The sequence below is a fragment of the Panthera pardus genome, unplaced genomic scaffold, assembly GCF_024362965.1.
Source record: "Panthera pardus isolate Hobbes unplaced genomic scaffold, ASM2436296v1 HiC_scaffold_6, whole genome shotgun sequence".
NCBI lineage: Eukaryota > Metazoa > Chordata > Mammalia > Carnivora > Felidae > Panthera > Panthera pardus.
In genome coordinates, this window is record NW_026526991.1 from 32,392,525 (window position 1) to 32,420,519 (window position 27,995).

The following is a 27,995-nucleotide window of genomic DNA, read 5'->3' on the forward strand; positions in this document are numbered from 1 at the left end:
AGATTTTGGTTAGCCTAGATTCTGACAAAAGAGTTTATTACCTTTCTGTAGAAAGTACTGAATTGTTTAGTGATTCCTCACACTCCCTCCTCCTTTTTGGTAATTAAATTACTTTAAAAATGATTTTTAAGTGTTTCCTTATTAGTACATGCCTATTGCTCATATTTGAGATAGATCAAATTTCAGCAAACTGTGACCAGAGGGCCAAATCCAGCTTGCTGCCTGTTTCTGCAAATCCAGTTTTATTGGAAAACAGCCAAACATATTTGTATTGTCTATGACTCATTTCATGATACAGCTGCAGAATTCGGTAGTTGTCACAGAGACAGTATGGCCTACAAACCTTCAGACATTTACTATGTGGGTCTTCACAGAAAAAGTTTGCCAATCTCTGTGGAATACACCTAGCATACTAGACAACTAGAGTGAATCTATTTCTTCCTATTATGGCACATTTACATTCAGTAATAACTGTGAAATGAACTGAAAATAATGGCTAGAAAAAATGCAGGCAGTGAAAAATTTCTTTTGCTCTGTGTATTTTTATATTCATGCCATTAAAAAATAACAAAGTAAAAAAATTTAAAAATAATGGAAGTATATAATACAAAAAAAGAGAAAAGGGTACTGTTTTACTTTTTTTACATTCAATTATTTTTAAATGGGAAAACATGTACTTATAATTGGCCCATAACAGTCATCGAAAACAAGCTCACAGTAATTTATAAGTGAATTTTAATAAAACTGTCTGGAATGTCTATAAAATACATATTTTAGACAAATAGCAAGTTGCACCATTGATGCAATGCTTCTTTCCTCGATTTTAACAAATACAAATAAAGGGTAGAGAGAAGAAATTTAAATTTTTAAAAATTGCTAAAATATCTTTAGCGAAGCAAAACATTGCACTCAGAATTTCCACTCCCTGCTTTAAATTTTAAACACAAGTAAAAACCCCGAGTGGAATTAGAATAAAAATGAACACAAATTTTGTTTCTTTGTCTTTACAATCACTGCGCGATCATTGTTCATTTCTAATCTATTATTTAAACTCAGTGATAGGAAGTACCACAGGAGCTGGAGACAGAAACTGTGCCCAAAGCAGTGCTGAATGATTTTGAACTGCTGTGAATTTATTCTTGAATGAAGTGTGGGTATTCTTCCAGCTGGAATACAAAGGTGTACGTAATATATCTACATGCTAGTTTCAAGGTTACTATATTTTGAAACTCGGCAGTAACTTCAACAATTACATAGCAATTACTTTATAAATGATTTGTGTTTACGTCTCCACACACTGTACTTTCTTATTATTTACACAGCTGTAGATATCTCCTATTGCCTGTTCTTGTTACACACTGTTTATGTTCTATTGAATTTTTGCAATGTCTTTATTTCTTAACAATTTGCTTTTCTGGCTCTTTAATATTTATTTTTTCTTTACCTAAAAAGTGAAAATATCTTCCATCAATCCTAAATATCCTTACTTTTCATGCCACTTTATAAAAATTCCTTTTCAAATTTCAAGCCCCTTGTGTCACTTCATTTATTTGGACCTTTATAAACCCTCACATGCAGAACTATCAGCTTTCTTCTGTGCTCCTCTAGCACTTTATTCATACTGCAATTATACTACTTGTCATATTGCTAAGACCATTTCTCTCCCTGCCTCTCTTTCATTTTTGCCTTCTGAGGCCACATAATGTGCTATGATCATATGATCATCACGAAAGCTAATGCAGTACTCAGATTATACAGTAGGCATTTGGGAAAATTTCCAGAGACAACTGGAGCCAATCTAGATGAGGATTACAAGGGAATCTTATAGTGGAATTACATTTGTGTAATTAAAGTATTGAGTCTTTAATTTTAGCAATAAAAGTTGTTACATATTGGAAAATATAATATGCTTTTTGAATTCTGTTTGAAGGAATTAAAAATGCACACACACACAAAGAAACAAAAAGGAATTTCCTCATTTCTTTTTCCAGTTTAATACCCCCAAATTTTCTTCTTCACCACCTGGGACACTTATTATGAAATTTTTGCCATAGACATTTGATTGTAGTCTGTTTACTGATAGACTAGAGTAATTATTATTGTTGTTGTTATTGAATATGTTAATATTATTTTTATTATGTATGTAATTGGTGCATTCATTATTTTTTTAAAATTTTTTTAATGTTTATTTATTTTTGAGAGAGACAGAGACAAGATGCGAGTGGGTTAGGGGCAGAGACAGAGGGAGACAGAATCCAAAGCAGGCTCCAGGCTCTGAGCTGTCAGCACAGAGCCCGACATGGGGCTCGAACTCACAGGCTGTGAGATCATGACCTGAACCGAAGTCGGACGCTCCACTGACTGAGCCACCCAGGCACCCCGGTGCATTCATTTTTAAAATAATTTGTTCAGGCAACTTTACCCAATGCCTACTTAAACATTCTATAAACAGGAAAAAAGTAACTGCTTTGTGACAACAAATTACATATCATTAAGACAGAATTATATTTTCTTTCTGGAAAAAATAAAGGAGACATTCACTTATTGTTTCAGAAGCTTATAATTTACTTCATTTTCTTCTGAGAGGTAAACTTTTTTTTTCAAATTCTGTTTTCAGCTCCTTCAACATCCCTTATTTTCCTTTGAGAACAAGGTGAAATGATTCTTTTAGATGCTAGACATTAAAAGAATGGAGAGAAAAGCTATTGTGGTACTCATTGAAATTTTAAGCCGTGATCTAATTGTGAAAAACACTTTATAATGATGTCTTATCATTTGGCCTAAAATATATATTTTTCTCTGTGAAAGGTACATCTATCTTGATCTGGACACTGTAGAAACAAACAAACAAACAAACAAACCAAAGATGTGCCTTCGTATTATGCAAGAATATTGGGAAATTACATGAATTCGGTGCTCCAAAAATTTGTTTTTCTTGAATTTCACTTAGTATTTCTCAGCTTCTACTGAGGAAAGAGTGCCTTCTTGTTTTCACTTTAAGAACATGGTGAAAGATCCAGCAGGAAGAAAATTAGTAAGGACATAACTGAACTGGACAAGACCATTGATCAATTGATAATTGGCATCTATAGACTATTTCATTCAACAATAACAGAATACACTTTTTTCTCAAGCTCACATAGAACATTTACTAAAATATATCATATTCTGAGACATAAGAAAGAAAAAATAGAAATCATACAATATCTGTTCTCAGACTAAATGCAATTAAACAAGAAATGATAACAGGAAAATTCCAAAATACAGAGATTAAACAACATACTACTAAATGACACATGGATCAAAGGAGATATCTTGAGAGAAATTTAAAAGTATTTTGAACCAAATGAAAATGAAAACACAATTTACCAAAATTTGTGCAATGTAGCCAAGTCAGTAGTTAGAGGAAATTTTATAGCATCAAATGCATTTACTAGAAAAAGAAAAGTTCTAACATCAATAATGCTAAGTTTCCACCTTAGATAACTAGAAAAATAAGAGAAAGTTAAACCCAAAATAAAAGGAAAGAAAGAATAAAAATTAGAGTTAGAAAGCAATGAAACTGAAATAGGAAATCAAAAGAGAAAATCAATGAAATCAGAAACTGGTTATTTGAAAAGATCAATAAAATTGATAAAACTCTACCGAGGCTAAGAAAAAGGAGACAGAGAGAGAAAGAGAGCTGGGGAGAGAGGGAGGGAAAAGGAAAGAGAGAAAGAGAGAGAGAGAGACATACACATAGATTACTACAACAAAAATAAAGGAAGGGAGATTACTAAGATATGTAGACATTAAAAGGATTATAAAGGAATACTATGAAGAGTTATATCTCCACAAATTTGATAACTTAGAAAAAGTTACCAGTTCTGTGAAAGATGCAATTTGCCACAATTTACACACAAAGAAATTGACTATCTGATTAGGTCAGTAGTTAGTAAAGACATTGGACCAATAGTTAATAACCTTCTGAAAGAAAGCAAAAGGCTCAGATGGGGTTTACTATTAAATTCTACCAAACATTAAGGGAAGAAATTACACCAATTCTCCACAATCTCTTTCAGAGGATAGAGAAAGAGGCGATACCTCCTAACTCATTCTATGAGGTCAGTGTTACCTTAATATCAAAAGCAGACAAAGATTTTTTTAAGGTTTATTTATTAGTTTTTGAGAGAGAGAGAGAGAGAGAGAGAGAGACTGAGCACGAATGGGGGAGGGGCTGAGACAGAGAGGGAGAGAGAGAATCCTAAGCAGGCTACACACTGTCAGCACAGAGCAGGATGCAGGGCTTGAACTCATGAACCATAAGATCATGACCTGAACCCAGATCAAGAGTCAGAGGCTTAACTGACTGAGCCACCCAGGTGTTCCCCAGACAAAGGCATTTTAAGAAAGAAGACTAAAGATTAAGATTTCTCATAAAAAAACATGCAAAAATCCTCAAAAAGTATTAGTAAATTGGATCTAACAATGTTTAAAAATAATTATAGATGCAACAAAGTGACATTTATCCCAGATATTGAAGACTGATATTTATCCCAGATATTTATCCCAGATGTGATCAACATTTGAAAATCATTTAATGCAATGTGTCACATCAACACACTAAAGAAGAAAATGCACACTATTATATCAATAGATTCAGAAAAAGCATGTGACAAATTCCCACACCTATTCATGATAAAAAACTCTTAGTTAACTGGGAATAAAAGGGAACTTTCTCACCTTTATAAGGAATATGTAAAAAACCCAAACCAACAAACAAATAAATAACTTCTCCATCTAACATCATATGTTAGATGGTAAAAACCTTAAATCTTTTCCACTAAGATCAGGTAGGATGTCTCCTGTCACCAGTCCTTTTCAATATTGTGCTTTTCAATATTGCAAATGACATGACTCTTTAGTTAGAAAACTCAAAAAATCAGACCAAAAACTCCTGAAGCTAATACACAAAAAATTATAGTACAACGTTAACATATAAAAACCAATCATTTTCCTATATATCAGCAATGAAAAAGTGAAACGATATTATAAACACAATGCCATTTTTATTAGTATCCCCCAAAATGAAATACTTAGGCATAAATCCAACAAAATATGTATAAGGTCAATGAGAGGAAAATTACAAATCCGTGATGAATGAAATCAAAGTATTATTACATACATGGTGAGATATTCCATGTTCATGAAATGGACTACTCAATATTGTCAATATGTTCTTCCCAACTTGATCTATATATTTAAGGCAATCCCAATCAAAATCCCAGCAAGTTATTTTGTGAATATTGACAAACTTATTCTAAAGCTTACATTGAAAAGCAAAAGACTCATAACAGCCAGTACAATAGTGAAGAACCAAGTTGTAGAGCTGATAAGACTTCCTGTAAAGCAACAATAATATAGACTATGTGACCTTGCTAAAATTACAAATAGATCAATTCAACAAAATATCGAGCCCAGAAATAGACTGACACAAATATAGGCAACTGATTTTGACCAAGGAGAAAAATAAATTCACTGAGGAAATGACAGTTTTTCCAACAAACAGAAGTGGAACAACTGGATATACATATGCAAATTAATCCAGATCAGACCTTTTCACAAAAATCCACTCACAAAGGATCATAAACGTCAAAGTAAAATGTAAAACTATAAAATATAGGAAAACAAAGGAGAAAACCTAGATGACTTTGAGTATGATAATACCTTTTTGGATAAAACATCAAAGACCTGATCCACAAAAGAAATAATTGATAAGCTGGACTTCATTAAAACTGAAAGTTTCTGCTCTGCAAAAGTCAATGTCAAGGGAATGATGAGACAAGCCACAGACTGGAACAAAATATTTACAAAGGCACATCTGTTATCCAAAACATGCAAAGAACACTTAAAGCTTAGCACTAAGAGAACAAACAACCCAATTAAAATGTGTACCAAAGACCTTAACAGACACCTCACCAAAGAAGATATACAGATAGCAAACTGGCATATGAAGGGATGATCCAAATCAGAGAAATGAAAATTAAAACAGTAATAAGATAGGACTACACAACTAGTCTAATGGCCAAAATGTGGAACACTGACAACATGAAATTCTGGGAGGATGTGGAGCAACAGGAACTCTCATTCATTGCTGGCGGGATATAAAATGGTACAGCCACTTTGGAAGAGAGTTTGGTGGTTTGTTAGTATACTAAAATTAACCTTCAAGATGAAACATGCTCTTCCTAACGTCGAGCAATCACGTTCCTTTTTATTTCCTCAAAGAAGTTGAAAACACACATTCTTCATTTCTCTTACAGTGTCTTTGATCTCTAGCATTTCTTTTTGTTTTTTCGTAGGATTTCTAGCTCTTTGTTTGCATTGGACATCTGTTTTGCATGTTGTCTATTTTATCCATTAGAATCCTTGTTATAGTAATCATAATTGTTTTAAAATCTTGGTCTGATAATTCCAACATCCCAACCATGTCTGGTTCTGATGCTTGCTACACCTTTTCAAATTGTGTTTTTGCCTTTTGATATGCTCTGTAATGTTATCTTGATTGGTGGACATGATGCCCTAGGTAAAGGAAACTGCTGTAAATAGGCTTTTAGGAACATGGTAGTGAGGTGTTTCTGGGGAATGGAAGCTTTTTATAGTTTTATGATCAGATCTCAATCTTTAAGTGATCCTATGCCTCTGAACTTTTTTTCACAAATGTTTTCAGTCCTCATCCCCATCCCCTTTATGTAGGACAGGACGGCTAGAGTAGGCTGGAGGTGGGTATTTCCCTTCCCTTTCCCTTCAGTGTTCTGACAACGCTTTAACAGGTTATGCTATGGTTAATGAGTTTCTCCTGAGGGCAGACCTTGTTAAGAGCAGAGTGTCCTGGCATATTTCAAAATGGTTCCTTTCCCGTTCCACTGCCAGAAGCCCAAGGGTATTTTTCTCTGATATTTACTGTGACAATCTTCCAGAGCTCCAGGGATAAATTTCACAATATTATGGGGCCATTCTGATGATTGGTTCCTCCTAGAACTTTTAACTCTCAGAGTTGTGGGCCTGACACTAAGCCTCCAGCAATTCGTCAGTTATGGATCAGGTTTTCCTTCCTGAGCACTGGAACCAGTTCCTGCAGCGGTATCTGCTCAGGTAGGCACTGGCACCCTATATTTGTCTGTCTCTTCAGTCTTGGGGACAGCTGTTAGCCCTGTGTCTTCCCCTCTCTTATGGATCCAAGATGAGTTGTTGATTTTTCAGTCTGTTTAGCTTTTTACTTGTTAGGAAGCACAAGTGGCAACTTTTAAGCTTCTTCCATGCAAACCCCAAATGGAAATTTAATTACTTCTTAAGATGTTAGTATGTATAATTTAGGAAAAGGGAATATGGATATAATTCATATCAGTTGAAAAGTAATCACGACAGCAGCTACTGTTTAGTTAGCACTATTTTAAGCTGCCAGGGACTGTGTTAAGTACTTTCCCTGAAGTTTGCTATTAATAGAAATATTAATATATGAGCTCTGAGAGTTCACATTTGAGGCTAAAGGGCACAAACCTACTTTTAATCCATTTTTGCAGCATTGCAACATAAAGTCATAAAAATCACAATTTTAGCTTCACTAATAAGGGAGTAACCATTTTATAAGAGAGAATTGCACATAGTTTTTCTGAAAGTGTCAGGCTTGTTCCAGATCATTTCATTTAAAGTAGATTGTTCAACAGGAAAACCTTGATATCTAGCCCATGGCAATGCATTTATCATACTATGTTCTTATTAAAAATATTTTCCTAGCAAGACACACGTATCACTTAGATGATAAATATAAGAATCAATCTTTGCCCTCAAACATAATACACTTCTCCATAAAGTACTATGTACCTGGAAAATACCACTATGGAAAAAATATATAATAGCAAGCAAACAACAAAACAAATATCCCCAAAACACTTGCTCTTGATCAGTTTTCTTAAATGCTGTTTAACAGCCTTTGCAAATATATGTGCTTTGACAACATAGCATAGTGATTTCTTAAATAAAGTGATTTTTCATTTCACTATCAAATTGAAAATTGTATATTTTACTCCAGCCATATGCATTTTGTTGTTATATCTATATGCATAAAAGTTAGGAAGTCATGGGGGAAGGAAATTCACTGAAGTATTTCTATAGTTGTCTTCTTTATGCCCTAACATTATGGTGCTTATGTAAATAATTCCAACAGTTGGTTACAGTATAAGGTGTTCGGTATACTTAAGTGGGTAATATATGCCTATGGAAATAATTTTCTGAAGGCTAAAATGATATGGTTTGTTGGTTTCCTAAAGTAAATATTTCTTTGTCTTCTCCTTTGTTCATATAAATAAAGCATGCTTAGCATACAAAATATTTGACATTAAATGTAGTAATGTTGTAAATTTATAAACATTTATCTTACTGTGTGCCATGTCACTGCCTCCAATCACCCAACATAAATCAAAGTCCCTGCTCAAAATATGTTGGGATAAAAAAAAGAATAGATAAAAATAGCTGATACCTCTCCCGTCAAAAAAAAAAAAAATCAATGAGGAAAATAAAGGTGATGCAACTTACCTTCTTTACAGCTGTTCTTAATCAAGCAACTAAGTTTATGTGCTTTGCAGATGGATCAATAGTGGCTCACTTACAGAACAGATAGCTATAACCAGGGCACAGGTGTATATACTGATTCTTATTTGCCTGCAGTCCTCAAGTATTTGGGAAATAAGTATCTTAGAATTAAATTTTTACATGCAAAAAGGCTTATACTCAATTTTTATTATCCTGCATTTTACCTAAAATAAATATAAAAATAAAATAAATTGCCAGATACTTTGCTATAATAATTATAAAGAACATTTCTTTGAAGTAAATAGACAGTTTTTAAAACCAAATACCTTCTGTAGTGTGTATACATGTGCACACATGTGTGAATTTATTTGTACTTTGTCCATCTTTGTGCATGTTATAATTTTTTAGGCCTAAAATTTCATTTCCACGATGGAATTTGCACAACGGGCAACCACCACTTTGTGCCTGGAAGCTTGAGGCTGATCCTCTAGATTCATGTCTGTTTCGTTCCTCACCCTAATCACAATCAAATTCTTCACTTGGTTCTGTGATTGGCTTGAGAACAATTTGGATTGAAATCACACGAGCAACACAGATGGTATCTAATATTGCGTCTCAATTTTTGGCTTGACTCTGTAAGCTGCTTGCTCGGTGGTGGAGGAGAAAGGGAGAGCTGCTGACAGATGACAGTATTAGGACAATCATAGCCAAGATAGACTGGCACCATTAGAGTGTTCAACAATCTGTTTTATATCTCCATGTTTCTAAGTCCATATTATTAAACAAACGTGTCCTTTTTTATAAGGAACATAACACCTGAAACAGAGGCCACTTTTTACTCTGTAAATGTCTCATTAAGCAGAATGATTTTTTTAAAGATATCTATATTGAGTATCAGGCTACATGTTATAGAGGTTAACTATGTAGTAGTAATATATTAACTTCTATTAACTCATTTAAATATATACTATACATTTATTTTACATTTTTGAAGGCAAAACTTATATTTCATTATAACCTGAAGCAAGTTACAGATGTGCATGTAATATTAATTCAGTAGTTGACTATTGATTTTTAATAGTTAAACATTTCAATTCACCATGGGTATCATTTTGAGAAAATTATAGGCATTTCAAAAGGGCAAGTATTCCTTTCAAGTAAATTATACGTAGAGTGTATTTCTTCTCTAAGATGAATGTGGATGCAATGCAGAGGGATTTTTAAAAATCAAAGTACAAAGTAGAAAATGCAAATCAAATATATTTCAATCACACAGAGATGATTGTTAACTTACAGATATAGTTTTTCTTTTCTATGTCAATTTCTCAGTATTTATGATGTATCACGTATGCTGTTTGTTTAGGAATAGTCTCTCTTTTCATTTGTAAGGTAAGTTGGAAGATGAGAGAAATTGGTTGTGAATATGTAGCAATTTGTACATAATATAATGATGGTTGCAACCAGAGTTATAAGGGTCTGGAATAAAAGAGTAAAAAGTCAATACTTATGTTTATCATATACTGAGGATTTTCTCATGTTCATCTAATTTGCTTTTAACAGCAGCCCTCTGAGATAGGCATTTTATTTCTCATTTTTCATTTGAGAAACTATTTTCTGAGAAGATGGAGAATTTATCCAAGTTGATGTAACCTGTGAATAATGAAATCAGAGTATGTTGCTGCTTTTTCTAAATCCAAATCATTATGGTTTTTTTTTTCCTCTAAACTTTTGTCCAATAAGAAAATTAGTAAAACCATGTGTATTCTGAAGAATATATCAGCAAAGTGGGTTAAATATTTTATGGAGTGTATTAAAGAAAAAATTAAATGTCTCTAATTTTGAGTCTGGAAAGTGTACATTTGGTTGGAATGAACGAAAGTAATGCATTTCCTTCATTTTTGTGGACACAGCCCAGATTTGATTACTTTCTACTCCACAAAAGTGATTCTACTGATTTTCCTGCAGCTAGATTATTATAATGGTTGGTAATATTTTTCTGTCTTAGCCAATGAACTATCAGTATAAGTTGCTTTAATGAGCCTTTTTCAAAATGGAAATCATGAAAAACTCGGATTGACCAGTTTGCCACAGAAAATTTAGTCTGCTTAAATGCTGAGTTTAAATGTTTTTGTTGGATATAAAAATTGTAGGAGAACTTGACAACACCTGATGTCTCTGTGTAATACTTCATATGCTCTTACCATAAGATCCAGGAATTGTGCTGCTTGGTGTTTAGGAAAAGGAGTTGAACATTAATGTCCACACAAAAATCTGGACACATATGTTTATATTTATTCATTGTTGCCCTAACTTGGAAGCAATCAAGATGCCTTCAATAGGTGAATGGATAAATAATCTGAGGTATATCTGGACAATGGAATATTATTCAGTGAATAAGAGAAATAAGCTATGAAGCCACAAAAAGACATGGAAGAACTTTAAATGGCAAGTGAAAGAAGCCAATGTGCAAAGTCTACACACTGTATGATTCCAAGTATGTAATATTTTGGGAAAGGCAAAACTATGGAGAGTTAAAGATCAGTGATTGGCAGGGGCACAGAAAAAGAAATGGAGGGATGAATAGGTGAAACACAGGGCATTTTAGGGCAGTGGAAATATTCTGAATGATACTATAATTGTATATACGTATCATTCCACGTTTGTCAAAACTCATAGAATGTACAACACCAAGAGTGAACCCTAATGTCAAAGATGGAGTTTAGTTCATAGAATAGTAAAAATATTGGCTCATCAATTGTAACAAATGTCTAATGCAAGATATCAATAATATGGAAAACTGCATTGGGGAGGTTGGTGACAGGAGGGTATATGGAAATTCTTTGTACTTTCTGCTTAATTTCTTTGTAAGCCTAAAAATGCTATAAAAATAAGAAAAATTAGGAGAAACTTAAATATTTAGTTTAGAGTTTGACCATAAATTCAGCAATATACACATTCTACAAAGTCTCTCTTAATTCTCTACCTCATGTTTCTTTTTTTTTTTTAATTTTTTTTAACGTTTATTTATTTTTGAGACAGAGAGAGACAGAGCATGAACGGGGGAGGGGCAGAGAGAGAGGAAGACACAGAATCTGAAGCAGGCTCCAGGCTCTGAGCCATCAGCCCAGAGCCAGACGCGGGGCTCGAACTCACAGACCGCGAGATCGTGACCTGAGTGAAGTCGGATGCTTAACCGACTGAGCCACCCAGGCGCCCCTCTACCTCAAGTTTCAACTAACACTAAATGCTCCATTTTCCTTAATAGCAAAACTAGAGATAGTTATCAATATTCACTATCGCCATTCTTCTTTTCTTCCTCCTTTTAACTCCTTCCATTTCTAAAGCTCAACCAAAGCTGTTCTTACCAAAGTTGTTGATAACTTACACATTGCAAAATCCATTGATCAATTTTCAGACCTCTTGTGAAATATTTGACACAGACTATCACTCCCCATTCCTTTCTTGCCTCCACATAATTCTGTTTTTCATATTCTAGGATGATATTCTCAGTCCTATTTGCTGTTTCCTCATTTCTTTGACCACTAAAGGTGAGGAGTGCCCTGGAGCTCTGCCTTTGGACTGCTTTTCTTCTCTCTCCTCATTAATTCGTTTGTTCATTCTGAGTTTTTTTTAAATTTTTTAATTTTTTATTTATTTCTGAGAGTGAGAGGGAAACAGAACATAGCAGGGGAGGGGCAGAGAGAGAGGGAGACACAGAATCTGAAGCAGGCTCCAGGCTCTGAGCAGTCAGTATAAAGCCGGATGCAGGGCATGAATTCACAAACTGCATGATCATGACCTGAGATGAAGTCCGATGCTTAACCAACTGGGCCACCCAGGGGACCCCATTTTCTGAGCCTTATATCCCACCTATCAGCTGATGAATCACAAAGTATAATGCCCAGCCTGGATCTCACTTTTGAAATATGGATTATGTATCCACGTTTTTAGTCAATATTTTTATCCTTACTATATGTCAATCAAACTGAAACCTTCCTGAGCTACACCTTCTTACACCAAAACTACTTCTCTTCATGCCCTCTTCACCTCAGTAATTGGCTCACTATTCTTTCAGTTCCCTGGACCCAAGCCTTAAATCCATAAATCTACCTTTTTTTCTCCCCCACAGCCCACTTTCAATATATAAGCAAATATCACTGGTTTGACTTTCAAATTATATGTGCTGAATATGAATACTTCTCATCATTTCTATTTGTTATCTTCATTCTCATCCTAGTCCCCATCACCTTTTCCTGACCAGATTAATGACACATCCCTGAAATTGGTTTTCCTATTTCTGCAACTGCCACATAACAGGCTGTTCTTAATGATGAGCTATCTCATCGGGAGTAAAATCTGACATTGGACTAGAAAGCTGTATACCAGAGCAGTCTGATGGAAATATTATGTGAGACACATATGTAATTTTACATGTTCCAGTTACTGCAATTAAAAAGAAATAAGAAAAAGGTAAAGTTAATTTTAATACTGTTTAAATATTTTACCTCTAATCATATCAATATGTACTCAGTATAAAAGTTATTGGGATATTAACTTTTTTTTCATTGTAAGTCTTCAAAATCTGGTGTGTATTTTACATTAACATAACATCTCACGTTGAACCAGCTGCATCCTCAAAACTCAATATATTGGTCAGCACAAGCTTATAGAGTCTATCACAGCAGCCCTCACACCAATTCATTATCTCTCTGCTCTCTGCATTTATTTTACTTCTCCTTAATTCATTTTAGCCTTGTTTTGTCTTTTTCCTGTGGTTTGAACACACCAGCCCCAACCCACTTCAAGATCACTGCATTGCCATTCTTTCTATAGGAATATCTTCTCCTTGATAGCTACAGAGTTCACTACATCATCTCTGTTTTCTCAAATAACAGCAATTCTACTACTTTTCTAGTTCCCCTTAGGCCATTTCAATCTCTCCAGTCTAGATAATACTACTTTTCACCATGTGAATTTTTTAAAATTTTTTAATGTGTATTTATTTTTGAGAGAGAGAGACAGAGTGTGACGGGGGAGGGGCAGAAAGAGAGGGAGACACAGAATCTGAAGCAGGCTCCAGGCTCTGAGCTATCAGCACAGATCCTGACACGGGGCTTGAACTCAAGAGCTGTGAGATCATGACCTGAGCTGTAGTCAGACACTTAACCAACTGATCCACCCAGGCACCCCTCTCCACATGAAACTTTTAGCATTTAATCATTTTTCCTGTGTGTGTGTATGTGTGTGTGTGTGTTCAGTTTGTATCTGTGCCATAGAATGTAAGTTGTTTGAAGGCAAAGATTTTTGTCTGAATTCACTGCTCTATTGCCAGCAACTAGTACAGTGATGGCTTATATTGGATATTCAATAATTAAATATTTATTTAACAAATAATTGTAAAAATTAGAAAGTCTAGACATTATTATAAATTAGAATAATATGGTGTGAGACTGCATTTAATTAAAACAACCATTTCTGCAATATTTTGCTAAATGTATATATTTACCTATTCTTAGGTAAAAATCCACCTCAAAATGTAGTGGCTTAAAACAGGGATCAGCAAAACTTTTATGTAAGTGACTATGTAATTATTTTAAGTTTTGTAGTCCATAAGCTCTCTACCGTAACTAGTTGACTCTACGGTTGTAGCATTAAAGCAGTTGTAGATAAAACATGAAGTGGGTGCAACTGTGTTCTAATAAAACCTCATTTATGAGACAGGGGGCCAATATATGGGTCCTGGTTTTCCAAGTCTTAAAATAACAATCATTAATATCACTTATGAGTCTGTGGGTCAGGTGGATGGCTCTGCCAGTTTAGACCAGGCTTGGCTGATCTTAGTTAGGCTTTCTAATGTGTCTCAGATCAGATGGCAGGTTTCCTGAGCTAATCTGGCTTCATTCACATGCCCGGTATCTGACTGTTGGCGGAGGCAATGTGAATAACTGGAAATGGTCATGTGGAGGCTGGCAATGTTCCAGGGAAGAAAATGGAAACAAGTAAGGCTTCTTGAGAACGCATTCTATTGGCCAAAGAAAACCATGAGGCCATCCCAGATTTAGTGATAGCCTATCAGATTTACTCTCATTGGAGACACTGCAGAGTCAAAAGGCAAAGAAGTATGTTTACAGACAAGTGCAAAATGATACCCAGTTTTGCAAGCTGTCTACAATTATATGGATTTCATACATTAAGCAAACAGTTTCTATGAAATAGCCTATTATTAGAAATACTCTGTGCCAGTGTCAACTATAGATACAAGCCCAACATTATTTCCTACTTAAAATAGTCACCATTATCTTAGCTTAGAGCACTGTTTGAATTTGACAATTAATCTTTGCCAATATCTGTAGGTATCCGTATACTACTTTGATCATACATGTCCTATTTTTATTGTTATCTAACTTATCAGAGCCATCTGGATATGTACAATGACTTTTAATTTGTAATTTTAGCTAATGGTTCTTAGGAATTCTATTTCATTATTTATATTATGGCTGAAGTGCATCTCTAGGGGTGCCTGGGTGGCTCAGTCAGTTAACCATCTGACTTGGGCTCAGGTCATGATCTCACGGTTTGTGCGTTGAGCCCCGTGTCAGGGCTGACAGCTCAGAGCCTGGAGACTGCTTTGGATTCTGTGTCTCCCATTCTTTCTGCCCCTCACCCACTCATACACTGTCTCAAAAATAAATAAACATTAAAAAAAGAAATAAGTCTCAAGTTATGTTAATTATCTTATTTTGCTAGAGAATACTGAAACTTCATCTCCTGAAAATAAAAAAATTCTAGATTTTAATCTCTAGTGTTAAATATCACCATATGCCTTTTATTTTGGTAGTACCCTAGAGGTAGTGATTCAGTCAAATATTTTATTACCTGCTTATCTCTGTTTGTTCATCAAGCTGTTTAGAAAATGAAAGCCGATGGAGCTGGTCAGAAATGTAGTTCATAAAGACAGTTACACATTAAAGTTTGTAATAGATCTAAACAGGCAGTGCAGAAAAAAACTTTATTTTTTTTGATGGTAGCAATTGATTTTTTTTTTATATACTGTCTTATCTACCTAGAGAAGAAAACATTCTCTAAAATTATTTTCAGAGTAAGTTACTATTCAGAAATATATATAAAACTAATGAAAGGTAGGATATGTTCTAACAAATCTACATTTTAATCATAGGGAAAATTAATAAATATTTTTAAATGGAAGATATTAAACTAAATAATAGAAAGGTATCTGTCCTATATTAACTAAAACCTCATCTATATTAGAAGAGGTTAGAATTATAAATTAATTATACAAATAATTTCAACTTATCAGGGCAAGTTTTCCTCAATTGTCTAAATCTTTTGAGTAACTTATCTTGAAAACTATCACATTTATTCTTTTGATTTTGAGTTAAATTGATATTTCTTGACACTGGATGGATTGACATGGATATTGAGATGCACTTTGGTATATTGTCTGAGTATCTTCAATTTGAATGATTAATGGTGAATGTTATAGCTATTTATGGAAACATGAAATTAATTTACTCTGGAAACATTTCTGGCTAAAGTAAGCTATTGTAAGGAGAGATATTGATTAGAACTGAATATATCATGAAAATGCTTACATTACTTAAGTATTTGGCATTTAAAAACATTTATGCATTTTATTATGGAAAAATATTTGGCTTAGAGTATTCCTTAAAGTTTCTTTACATGAAATACATCATTAGTGGGGTACTTGGGTGGCTCAGTCAGTTAAGCATCTCACTTTGGCTCAGGTCATGATCTCATGGTTTGTGGGTTTCAAGCCTCGCATTGGGCTCAGAGCCTAGAGCCTGCTTCTGATTCTGTGACTCCTTCTCTCTCTGCACCTCCCCAACTAACACTCTCTCTTTCTCAAAAAATAAATAAACATTAAAAACAATAAAAATAAAAAGAAATACATTATTAGTAAAAGGAAAAACTTAATATTAGGACATTTTCTCTAGGAATCAGTGTTTTAACACTCTTGAAAACATAAATCCCCCAATTATTCTTTACTCAGAAACAGTGGCTTTAGCTTCAAAAAGCCTCAAGCACTCCTAAGTTCACACATATATAGATGTGCACACATACATACACACACATATACAAGCATTATACTCATACACAAAGACAATAAAGCCTGGCATATATTGTATTCACTTATCGTCATATGTAAATTTTACAGTTTTGAGTTTAAAATAATAGTATTCCTAAGGTTGCACTTTTAATTCTAGTATTTCTGTTTTCTCACCTTATGCAAAATGAAAGTATGTCTTTATCTAAAGGATTAATTGGCATATTTAAAGTTGAAATATAATACAGTAGTAAGATGAAAAGGGATTTAATCATAAAATATTCACTCTTCCATAACAATATTTACTCTCAAGTTTGCTTTCTTTCTTATTTCTTGATAGACTTAAAGAAAAACAACTTTAATTCCTCTCATCCAATTATTATTTTAATGTTAAAATCCCTCTTGGCTTTGGATCCACGAGTTCCACTCAGCATCCTCTTATCTTCTTTTGATTGGGATAGCTAGCTACTCCCTGACTTAGCAAAAACAACACACACAAAAAACAATTTTAAAAACCTCAGGTTAGAAGAGAGAAACAAACTAAAAGAGAAACTTTCCTTCCAAGATCTCATTTTTTTGCCCCCATTGAATCCTTGTAGCAGGAAATCAGAAGAGAAGATTATGGCTACTTATTATTTCTGCTTACCAATTATTAGAATCCTGAGATAGCTGTTTTCACAGAAAATACCACATTTTGTTTCACAGTGAGGAAAATTTTCAATTCTCCTTAGATATATTTCTATTTCACTCTGATAACTGTTACTGATTAAACTATAAAAATTGTAGGTTTTCAGGAATTTCTGGATTAGGACTTTTGCAATTAATTCATTTAAAGTGTTCAAAATTCAATAGAGTATAATTTAAATTTTGTAATTATAATTTTTGTATTATAAAAAGTAAAATGATATGCTAAAATCAAATTATCATTACACAATTAGTCAGCCTTTATATGTTACAGAAATATTTATGCATGATCTCATCAGTAATAATGTAAGCAATTTTTACATAGTTTGAGCCTTCAGAAACTGAAAATTTTTAAATATCATTATTCTTGTCCTGTCTCTCCATGATTTCTATTAGTTTGCATAGCTTTTAATGTCCAAGAAACATGAAAGTTAATGGTTGTGTATTATTACATAGTCATTTATATTGCAGATGTATTGTTCAAACATTTGAGTCAAGATACAGGAAAATCTATTTTTTTTACACTAGTTATAAGGAAAGGGTAGTCACCGAAGAGACCAAGACATCACCAAAAACATACCGGAGAAAGAGTTACAGACAAGGATCATAGCAGAAATCTTGACTTTAGTCACTACATACCTGGAGTAGCCTACTAATAGCAAACACATCCTATCACTAGTTATAACTTGCTCAGCAGCAAGCCATAATGCTTGGTGGGTGTTCAGCAAATGTTGGAAGACTGCTATGCCAGAAGTAGCTGTATCTTTTCGCTAGGAAAGGAAAATAAGAGTATATGATATGGGAGAGAGATGAGAGATGATGAGAATATTAGTGAATGCTGCTACATATGATTCATGGACCTTGTTGTTATTTTAAATACATGGATTATTGGGACACCGATGTTGCTCAGTAGGTTAAGCATCTGACTTCAGCTCATGTCATGATTTCGTGGTTCCTGGGTTTGAGCCCTGTGTAGGGCTCTGTGCTGGCAGCTCAGAGCCTGGAACCTGCTTCAGATTTTGTGTCTCCCTCTCTCTCTGCTCCTCCCCTGCTCATGCTCTTTCTCCCTCTCTCTCAAAAATAATAAATAACCTTAAAAATTATTATAAATACATGGATTATTTTACATGCATATATTAACCTGACAGAATAGAGCCCGATAAAATATAGAATGAGAGGAGGGGAATAGAATAGAAGAAATGAAGAGTGCAAAGGGACTTTCTGATGAACTATCCTAAATGAAGTGAGCTGAACAACTACTTTTGTAACATAATTTTACCTACAGAAAACACAGTCAAGTTAATCAAGAAGACATTTGATAAACAAGTAAGACTGAAGAGCTGGGCATCAGGGAAGTCACAAAGGAACTGCAACATTTTTATAACTATTGTTTTCATGCTTTATTTTCCTGCTCAGTTTGATAATTTTTGTTCTTTTTTTTTTTTTTTTTTTTTTTTTAATACGCTTCCTGCCCAGCATGTGGCCCAACGCAGGGCTTGAACTCATGACCATGAGATCAAGACCTGAAAGAGATTAAGAGTCTTAGAGTTACTAAATACACATATATATAGCAACCCAGTCTCTCCCCTTTTTTTTTTAAATGATCTGTTGAAGACCTTTCTTCCATTTACATCTACCAATTGTTTCCCCCATTTTTAATACAATTTACCTATTTTCCCTCTCTACCTTTAAATATTGTCAGTTCCATTTCTCATTTTTCTTTCAAAATGCAATACAAAATAACAAAATTTATTATTTTGCAAAAGATGTTTTTTCCAAGCACATGAAAATAATTTAATTTAGAAGGACTTCTTATAATTCACGTTCATAATTTCATATTAGGATGCACATTGTGAGATGCAACCTATAGTATTTGAAACTCTTTTTATCTAAGCTGTGGATTTTTATAGCAATAACAATGTAGGTGAACTTAAATAAATGTTTAATGAAGAAAATATGCTATCTATATTAATTTTTTTGACCCCAATAAATAGTCACTGTCTTGACTGACATATTAAAATAATGTGAATTTAATTGAATGCCATATTTTACTCTTCTTTTTTCTTTGGATATCATATGCAGCATAAAATTTTTCAGTAAGTTTCTATTTTATAATATTGCCTCAGATGATTTTTATTTTATAAAAGTAAGGCTTAGAGTGCAGTAAACAATGAAAGTGATAGTCTATAAAACAGGGACATGATTCAACAAAAAATTAAGTTCATCAGTCAATGAATAGGGCTAATAAGAAAATATAGCAACATACTTAGTACATAGTAAGCACTGCATAGTAGGCACTATTGACTAGTAATAATAACGATGCAGATGATGATGATGATGGTTCAGATTAATCACCCTTAATGGTGATGAGAACTCTGTTAGTGATGAAGCAGGTTCTATTAGGTGGAAGGTATAATCTAGATATTTAAATATACAACATAACCTGTAAAATGGAGTAATATCAAAAGGTTTGAGAATATCACATGGTCCCAAGCTACATTCTGTGGTTGTTTTATTTTCTAAGTGCCATGGTTCACGTTCAGAATTTATGTATATGCACATATATCCGTGTTTTTTGTTTCTGTTTCATACATATTTTGTCAGAGACTTTTTTTCCTCATTGATTTGGAAAAGTTATATTACAAAACTGAGTGTGGATCTATTTTTTTCAACAGTATAATAAAATATAAATTTCACTATAGACAATAGACCAGACAGTTTTAAAATGCATACAACTGCTTAGTTTAATATGTTAATAAGGGACAAGGAAATATTACTAATTATCATTTTATTTTGCATGCTTAGAACGCTAATACTCGTAGGTCATTTCAGATAGAGAATTTTCCACTGTTTGTTCTTCCAAATAAAAGATCCAATTTAATACTCTTTTTCATAAGCTAGTATCTGGTTGATTTTTCTCTAATAAGGAAACTAGGAGTTACCTATAGTTGTTTCATATTTAAAGCTTTAAATGTGGTTTTTACTGACCAATCTTTATCATTTGTTATTGCATGAATAGGTGTTATTTATCTTTTTTTATTTAGCTTTGACACTTATAGCCAGGGAAAAAGATTTGTGTGGATTTTTGAAGTCAAATTTATAGACTGGCTTGATGAACATTTAATAAAACTATCCAATGCCTTAGAGTTAACATTATATTCTTGTATGTATAGTTCAAAATCATGCCATTCCATAAAGCAATTACTTCTTGTGGAATAAAATGTCTGAATGATAATGACTACTGTATTAATGCGATAAATTTTAAACAATGCTAAAAATATTTTATTTTGTTGTGGCAACATCTTTCTAATTTACTCTCCAAATTTAAATGTGCTACTTAAAGCCTGGAGGATAAAAAGGAAACCAGAGGTGCGTGGGTGGCTGTTAGGTAAGCATTTGACTTCAGCTCAGGTCATGATCTCCTAGTCTGTGAGTTCAAGCCCCGCGTTGGGCTCAGTGCTGACAGCTCAGAGCCTGGAGCCTGCTTCGGATTTGTGTCTCCCTCTCTCTCTGCCCCTCCCCTGCTCACTCTCTCTCTCTTTCTCTCTCTCTTTCAAAAATAAATAAACATTAAAAAAAATTAATTAAAAAAATAAAATGGAAACCAGACTGCTAGAGTTTCTGGAATATTCTGATTATACCAATGAAAAATAAAAGACTACTTTATTTTTTTTTAATTTTTTTAAATGTTTTATTTATTTTTGAAACAGAGAGGGACAGAGCATGAGCAAGGGAGGGGCAGAGAGAGAGGGAGACACAGAATTCGAAGCAGGCTCCAGGCTCCCACCTGTCAGCACAGAGCCCGACGTGGGGCTCGAACTCTCGAACCGTGAGATCATGACCCGAGCTGAAGTTGGACGCTCAACCTACTGAGTCACCCAGGTGCCCCATAAAAGACTACTTTAGATTCAGGTTATACACTTTTAAATCTCAAAGATATTTCTGAATTAATTATGACAAATGACACTAAATACATAGTCACATGACTAAACGAGATCTAGTACTAAATAATACTTAAATATCAGGTATATTTAAATATCCGACTACTTGAGTCTTCAAATATGCCACACACTTTCCTGCCTTGGTGCCTGTTCATTATTCTTTTTTTTTTTTTTTTCCAGTGTTCTCTCCCAGGTAAGCTTATCCTTCAAGGCCCACTTAATTATCAACATTTATCTTAGTCTTTCTGTGATTTTCTTCCCGCAATGAATCGCTTCTGTTTCTCTGCTTCTTTAAAACCTTGTGTTTAACCTCTACTACAACACATTTTACACAGTGTTATAATTATTTCCTTAGGTATTTGTCTCTCCATAAGATTTCATATTTCTTGAAGAGAATGTCTAATTCTGACAGATTTTGAATCCCCAGCTCAAAGCACACAGCCTGCTACATCTTGATTACCTAATGCATATTTGCTGAATGAGTGAATACACAATCAGTCAAGAGAGTCAACCAATCCCAGATTTAAGGCCAGAATGAATGATCACGCTGTGACCTCAGAAGGTTGTTAAGCGAGGTACTGACAAGCCAGGTGGGATTGTTTTGTGGGATGGTAGTTCTTATCTAGCTGTTTGTGGATGTAGTTTATGTGAGCCAACTGGCCTGGCCTGTATATGAAGTTAATACTCCTAACTCTGGCTTTCTTATATGAATCACACTTATGTGCTGCCTAGTGAATGTTCTGAAATACCAGTCCTGACACTTTCTCCAAGTTAATGAAGATAACTCAATGTATAGGATCATGTATTTTATGGTTCTAAATTCATTGATTTAAAACCTAGAATAAAACTATAAAGCATACAACACATAACTATCTTTGTGAGACCCATTGGAATAAACTTATCAGAGGAGGCTGTCAAATGCATAAGTTACTTTTTGAGTATGTCTTTCTCTAAGGTGTTTTAACTCCTATAGGTCTCTAGAAGAGCACTTACTAAATTAATATTATAACCCTTCTGCTCTAATGTATCTCCCAATGAATTTGCTGTATTCTGACACTCTACCTATACCTATGCTATAGTCAGCATGTATAGGTCCAAAATATTCCTTCCCTGAAGGCTTCATTTTTATCTGGATAGAACTGTATTTAGTCAAGATATCCTTGAAAAGCCACTTGGATTTAGAACTCCTAAGGTTTTATATTTTTTGCAGTTACTGAATCTTCACATTGCCCCCAGTCAGTCACATAACTTCTCCATATCTAGATTTATTCTATTGGAGGAGTAGTATAGCATAAAAAAGTCTTTAGATTCACAAATTAAAGGTTTTTACAGAATAAAACCCTCTTTGGTTACTTACACGTAAGAGAAAGATTAGCCCTGCTAATATTACTTAAGTCAGCTCTATATACTTGCCAGCAACCTGAAGCTGGGCCTATCTAGGTGGTTACCTGGCTAACTTTGCTTGTTCTGTTTCAGTTAATGATTTCTGTCTCTATTCTCTGGCATGAGCATACAATGGATACTCAACAAAGAGTTTCTGAATGAAGTAATTAATTCATCACTCATTCATTCATCCAAAAGATACTTAGCAGTGGTAAATATCAAACTGCTGGTGCCAGAATCTTACATTCTATTAATTCTGAGGATTATTTTTTCCCAGCATTTTAAAAGGCAAATTAGTAATTAAATTTTCTGCTAATGTTGAATACTATTGACAAATGTCACAGGGGAAAAGACCTCATGATTTCTAAAAAAATAAGGAAAATATTAAGTGTAGGTGTTGATCATTTGTTACATATAAAACCCCATGGTGAATAATGTATTGATAATATTTCTTCACAAGATGTCTTTATGAGATATTTACAGGTAAAGAAATTAAGATCAGGAGAAGTTAGCAAACTAAGTTCATACAATATGTGATGGTGTTAATATTTGTAAACAGGTAGGTTCTAAGATCTCAATAATCACTGCTGGAAGAGTACTAGTACTTCTGTTACCAGAAATTTTGTTAATATTTGTGTGTGTGTGTGTGTGTGTGTGTGTGTGCACATGCACATGTGTAAGCATTATAGTCATCCTTCCAACTACTAATAAATTGTCAAACAATTAATAGAATATACTTCAACCTGGGTGGTTAATAGACCAGAGCTCTACTCTTAGACAATCTCTTCAAACTTTACCCTTTAGAAAGAAGACTGTAATTATAAATAATTGGACATATTTTTTTTCAAGATTGGAAAAGAGGATTTAATAAAGCAATACCAGGTTAAAGTTAAAGAAATGAGACTTTATTAAAGGTCAAATTAACCAAAGCATTTTTGGGGAATGGAATAGAATATTTTTATTTCTTAGTAAAATTTTATATTGAAGGTGTTGAAATTGATATTTGTTAAAACAAAAAGAGAAATTGTGTTTTCCTTCCAGTGGATTAATATAGAGATGGAGTTAAAGCAGTCCAAATGACTGCTATAGTCCTACAATTAATAGTGTGTATCAGAATAGGTAGTTCTTGCTAAGCTAAAATTCCTCAGATCTTATAGTTTATAACAACAGTAATAATAGAAATAATACAGATTCATTTGTGGTTCATGCTGTGTGTCCATTGATGGTCAGCTATGGATTCTGCTCTACCTTATTCTGACTCAGAAATGCAGGCTGAGGGAGGCTCTATCTCAATGCTTCTGTGATTGCTAAGGCAGGAGGCAAAGGATGAATAAACCACAATTTGGCTTTTAGAGTCTTTTCTGAGAAGGATTGTATATCATTTCCAATCACATTCTTTTGTCCAAAGCAAGAAATACTGCCATTGAAAATTTTAAGAGACATAAATAAGTGAAATATTACTATATACTACTAAAAGAGAAAACTGGGAATGTTTGGGGGACTAGCACACTGAGAAAGAAACCCAGTAAGAATTTTCATGAGGCCAACTGAGGAGAGATGTTCCTTCAGCTAAGTTATCTGGACCACAACCATAGCTGTATTTTATAGTTACTAGAGGATTTGGGATATCAGTTTCTAAAACTTCCTTCCCACTCAGAAGTAAATTTTTATAACAAAAAATTATTATACTTCAATTTTACAAAATTATCAAAGTAACCATCTGCCATTTTTCACTGTTCAGAAATTTTTCCAACACCCCCCACCCCAAGGAACACTCTTCTTTACATTCAGATTTTCATTGTAGAGAAGTGGATGATTTAAGGTAGTCTGCAAATTATAAACAATTTTCAGGGACAAGTTATCATTGCCATTGTATTTTACAACTGATGAATGTACATTAGTTTCTTTGTTTTTATTGAGATATAATTGACATATAACATGAATTTCAGGTGGATAACATAATGATTCAATATTTGTGTATATTACAAAATGATCACCAAAATAAATCTAGTTAATATCCATCTTTATATATAATGGCATTATTTTTTTCATAAGAGACCTTTTAAGATTTATTCTCTTAGCAACTTTCAAATAGATAAGACATTACTATTAAGTATTGTAACCATGCTGTGCATTAAATTCCCATGAGTCATTTATTATATAACTGGAAATTTGTACCTTTTGACCCACTTCACCCATTTTGCCCACCCCAAGCCCCCACCTCTGGCAGCTGTCCATCTGTTTTATGAATGTATGAGCTTTTTGTTGTTGGTTTGTTTCAAATTCCACATATAAATGATACGCAGTATTTGTCTTTTTCTTTCTGACTTATTTCACTTAGCATAAAGACCTCAAAGGCCATCTATTTTGTTGCAAATGGCAAAATTTCTTTCTTTTTTATGGCTGAATAATAGTCCATTGAATCTTGCTCTCTCTTTCTGTCTCATTTTAACCTGATTATCTGTGATGGACACTTAGATTGTTTGTATACTTTGGCTATTGTGAATAATTCTGTAATAAACATAGAGATGCAGATACATTGTTTTGAGTTAGTGTTTTCATTTTCTTAGGTAAATAACCAATGCTAGAATCACTGGTTCATATGGTAGTTCTATTTTTAAGTTTTTGAGGAGCTACCATACTGTTTTCCATAGTGGCTGTACCAATTTGCATTCCCACTAACATTACACAAGAATTCCCTTTTTCCACATCTTCACTAATATTTGTTACTTCTTGTCTTTTTGATAATAGCCACTCCAACAGTGTGAGGTGATATGTCATTGAGGTTTTGATTTGCATTTTCCTGATGATTAGTGATGTTGAGCATTTCTTCATGTACCTGTTGGCCATCTGTATGTCTTCTTTGGAAAAATGTCTATTTAGATATGCCTTTTTTTTTTTAAGTTTATTTATTTTGAAAAAAGAGAGCGAGCACAAACAGGGGAGGGGCAGAAGAGAGAGGGAGACAGAGAGAATCTGAAGCAGACTCCATGCTGTCAGCTCAGAGCCCAATCTGGGGCTTGAACACACCAACTGTGAGACTGTGACCTGAGCTGAAATCAAGAGTTAGGCTGGGTTTCTAACTGACTGAGCCACCCAGGCACCCCTGGATCTGCCCATTTTTAAATTGGATTGTTTTTTGCTATTGAGTTTGTATGAGTTCTTCATATATTTTGGATATTAACCCCTTATCAGATATATGGTTTGCAAATATCTTCTCCCATTCAGTAGGTTGCCTTTTGTTATGTTGACAATTTCCTCTACTATGCAAAAGTTTTTTAGTTTGATGTAGTCCCACTTGTTTATTTTTGTTTTTGTTGCATTGTTCTTTTCCGTTGGTGTTTTCTTGCCTAGGAACTGCTGGTCAATGCAATTCCCACAAGCACAGCTTTTTTTATATATATTTTAATAGTAACATCCTTGAATTCTTTAATCAATATCATGTTTTTGTTTTGTCTTTTTTTGTCTGTGTTTGTGTTATTCTTATTCAAATAATAAAAAAGTGCTAAACTGGACTTTTGCTCTTAGCTACTTGGTGAGTTATGTGAAACAATTACAAACAAATCCATTGATTTTTTTAGCCCTTTTTAAAAAAAATAGTTTTAGGTTTATACAAAAATTGAGAGAAAGTACAGAGAGTTTCTAGATTTGCTCTGTCTGCACAAATTTCTGGCCATACATAATTTCTCCTGTTATTAGTGTCTTGAATTTGTGTGGTATATTTATTATAATCAACAAACCGATATTGATACAGTTATTAATTAAGGACCATAGTTTACATTAAAGTTCATTTGTGTGGTTCTGTGTATAGTTGTATAATGCCATGTATCCACAATTAATGTGTTGGTACAGGCAAAATATTTGTGTATCCTCAAAATTTGTATATTGAAACCCTAAACCCCAGTGTGATGGTATTTAGAAATGCAGCCTTTGGGAAGGCTGGATTAGGTAATAAGGCTGGGGACCTCATGATGGAATTATTGTCCTTATAAAAAGAGGAAGAGACACTCAGAGATTTCTCTTTCTCTACTCCCATGCACCAAGGAAGACCATGTGAGTATATAACCAATATGAGGGCACTCACCAAGAAACCAACCATGTTGGCACCCACATCTGGCTTCCAGAGTCCAGGACTGTGAGAAATAAATGTTTGTTATGTAAGCTATCTAGTCTATGCTAATTTGTTACAGCAGCCAAAGTAAACTAAAGCAAATATCATACACCCTTAGTGTTCCACCTGTTCATCCTGCCCTCCCTCCCTCAAACTCCTAGCAACTGCTGATCTTTTTACTATCTCCATAGTGTTGCTGTTTGAAGGATGTCATGTAGTTGAAATAATCTAGTATGTGGACTTTTCAGATTGTCTCCTTTTATTTAGCAATGTACATTTAAAGTTCACCCATATGGCTTGATAGCTCATTCCTTTATATTGTTCATTAGTATCCTATTGTATGAATACACCACAGTTTATTCATCCACCTATTGAATTCACCTGTTTGCTTACAGTTTATATGGGTTATGAATAACACTACCATAAACATTTATATGTAGTTTTTTTGTGTGTTCTTGTTTGCTTTTCTTTTTCAATGTGGAGATAAATTTTCAAATCAGTTAGATAATATCTAGAAGCATGAATGCTGGATTGTATAGTAAGAGAGTGGGGTGAGGAATGGGCAAAATTGGTGAAAGGGAGAGGGAGATACAGGCTTCCAGTTATGGATTAAATAAATTACAGGATTAAAAGGCACAGCATAGGGAATATCATCAATGATATTATGACAGTATTTGTTGTATGGTGACAGATGGTAGTATAGCATAATGAATAGGGAAGTTGAATCACTGTTATATACCCACAACTATACATTGTGTATCAACTATACTCAAAAAATTGCTTAGACTGTTATAAGGTAGAGGAGGGACAGTAAAGTGTCCTCCAGACAGAGAAGGCCCCCTGCCTTTTATTGTTGTTGTTGTTGTTGTTGAGTATAGTTGACATGCAATGTTACATTAGTTTCAGTAGTACAACTTGGTGACTTGACAAATTCATACATTATGCATGTTCACTACCAGTATAGCTACCATTGGTTCCATTACATTGCTATTACAATATCATTGACTGTATTCCTTCTGCTGTGAGAAGGCAGTTTGAGACTGAAAAAGGAAGCAAGCCACTCGATACCATTCATACGGTTTGATTCAGGGGATCAGGTGGATGGGTAATCCAGGCACTAGGCAGCTATTCTCTGGATTGGACCTTAATCCACAGCTTTTATGGAATTAGACTTGTGTTGAGTCAACATATAGTTATCTAAAGTGGCACCACCTTCCTA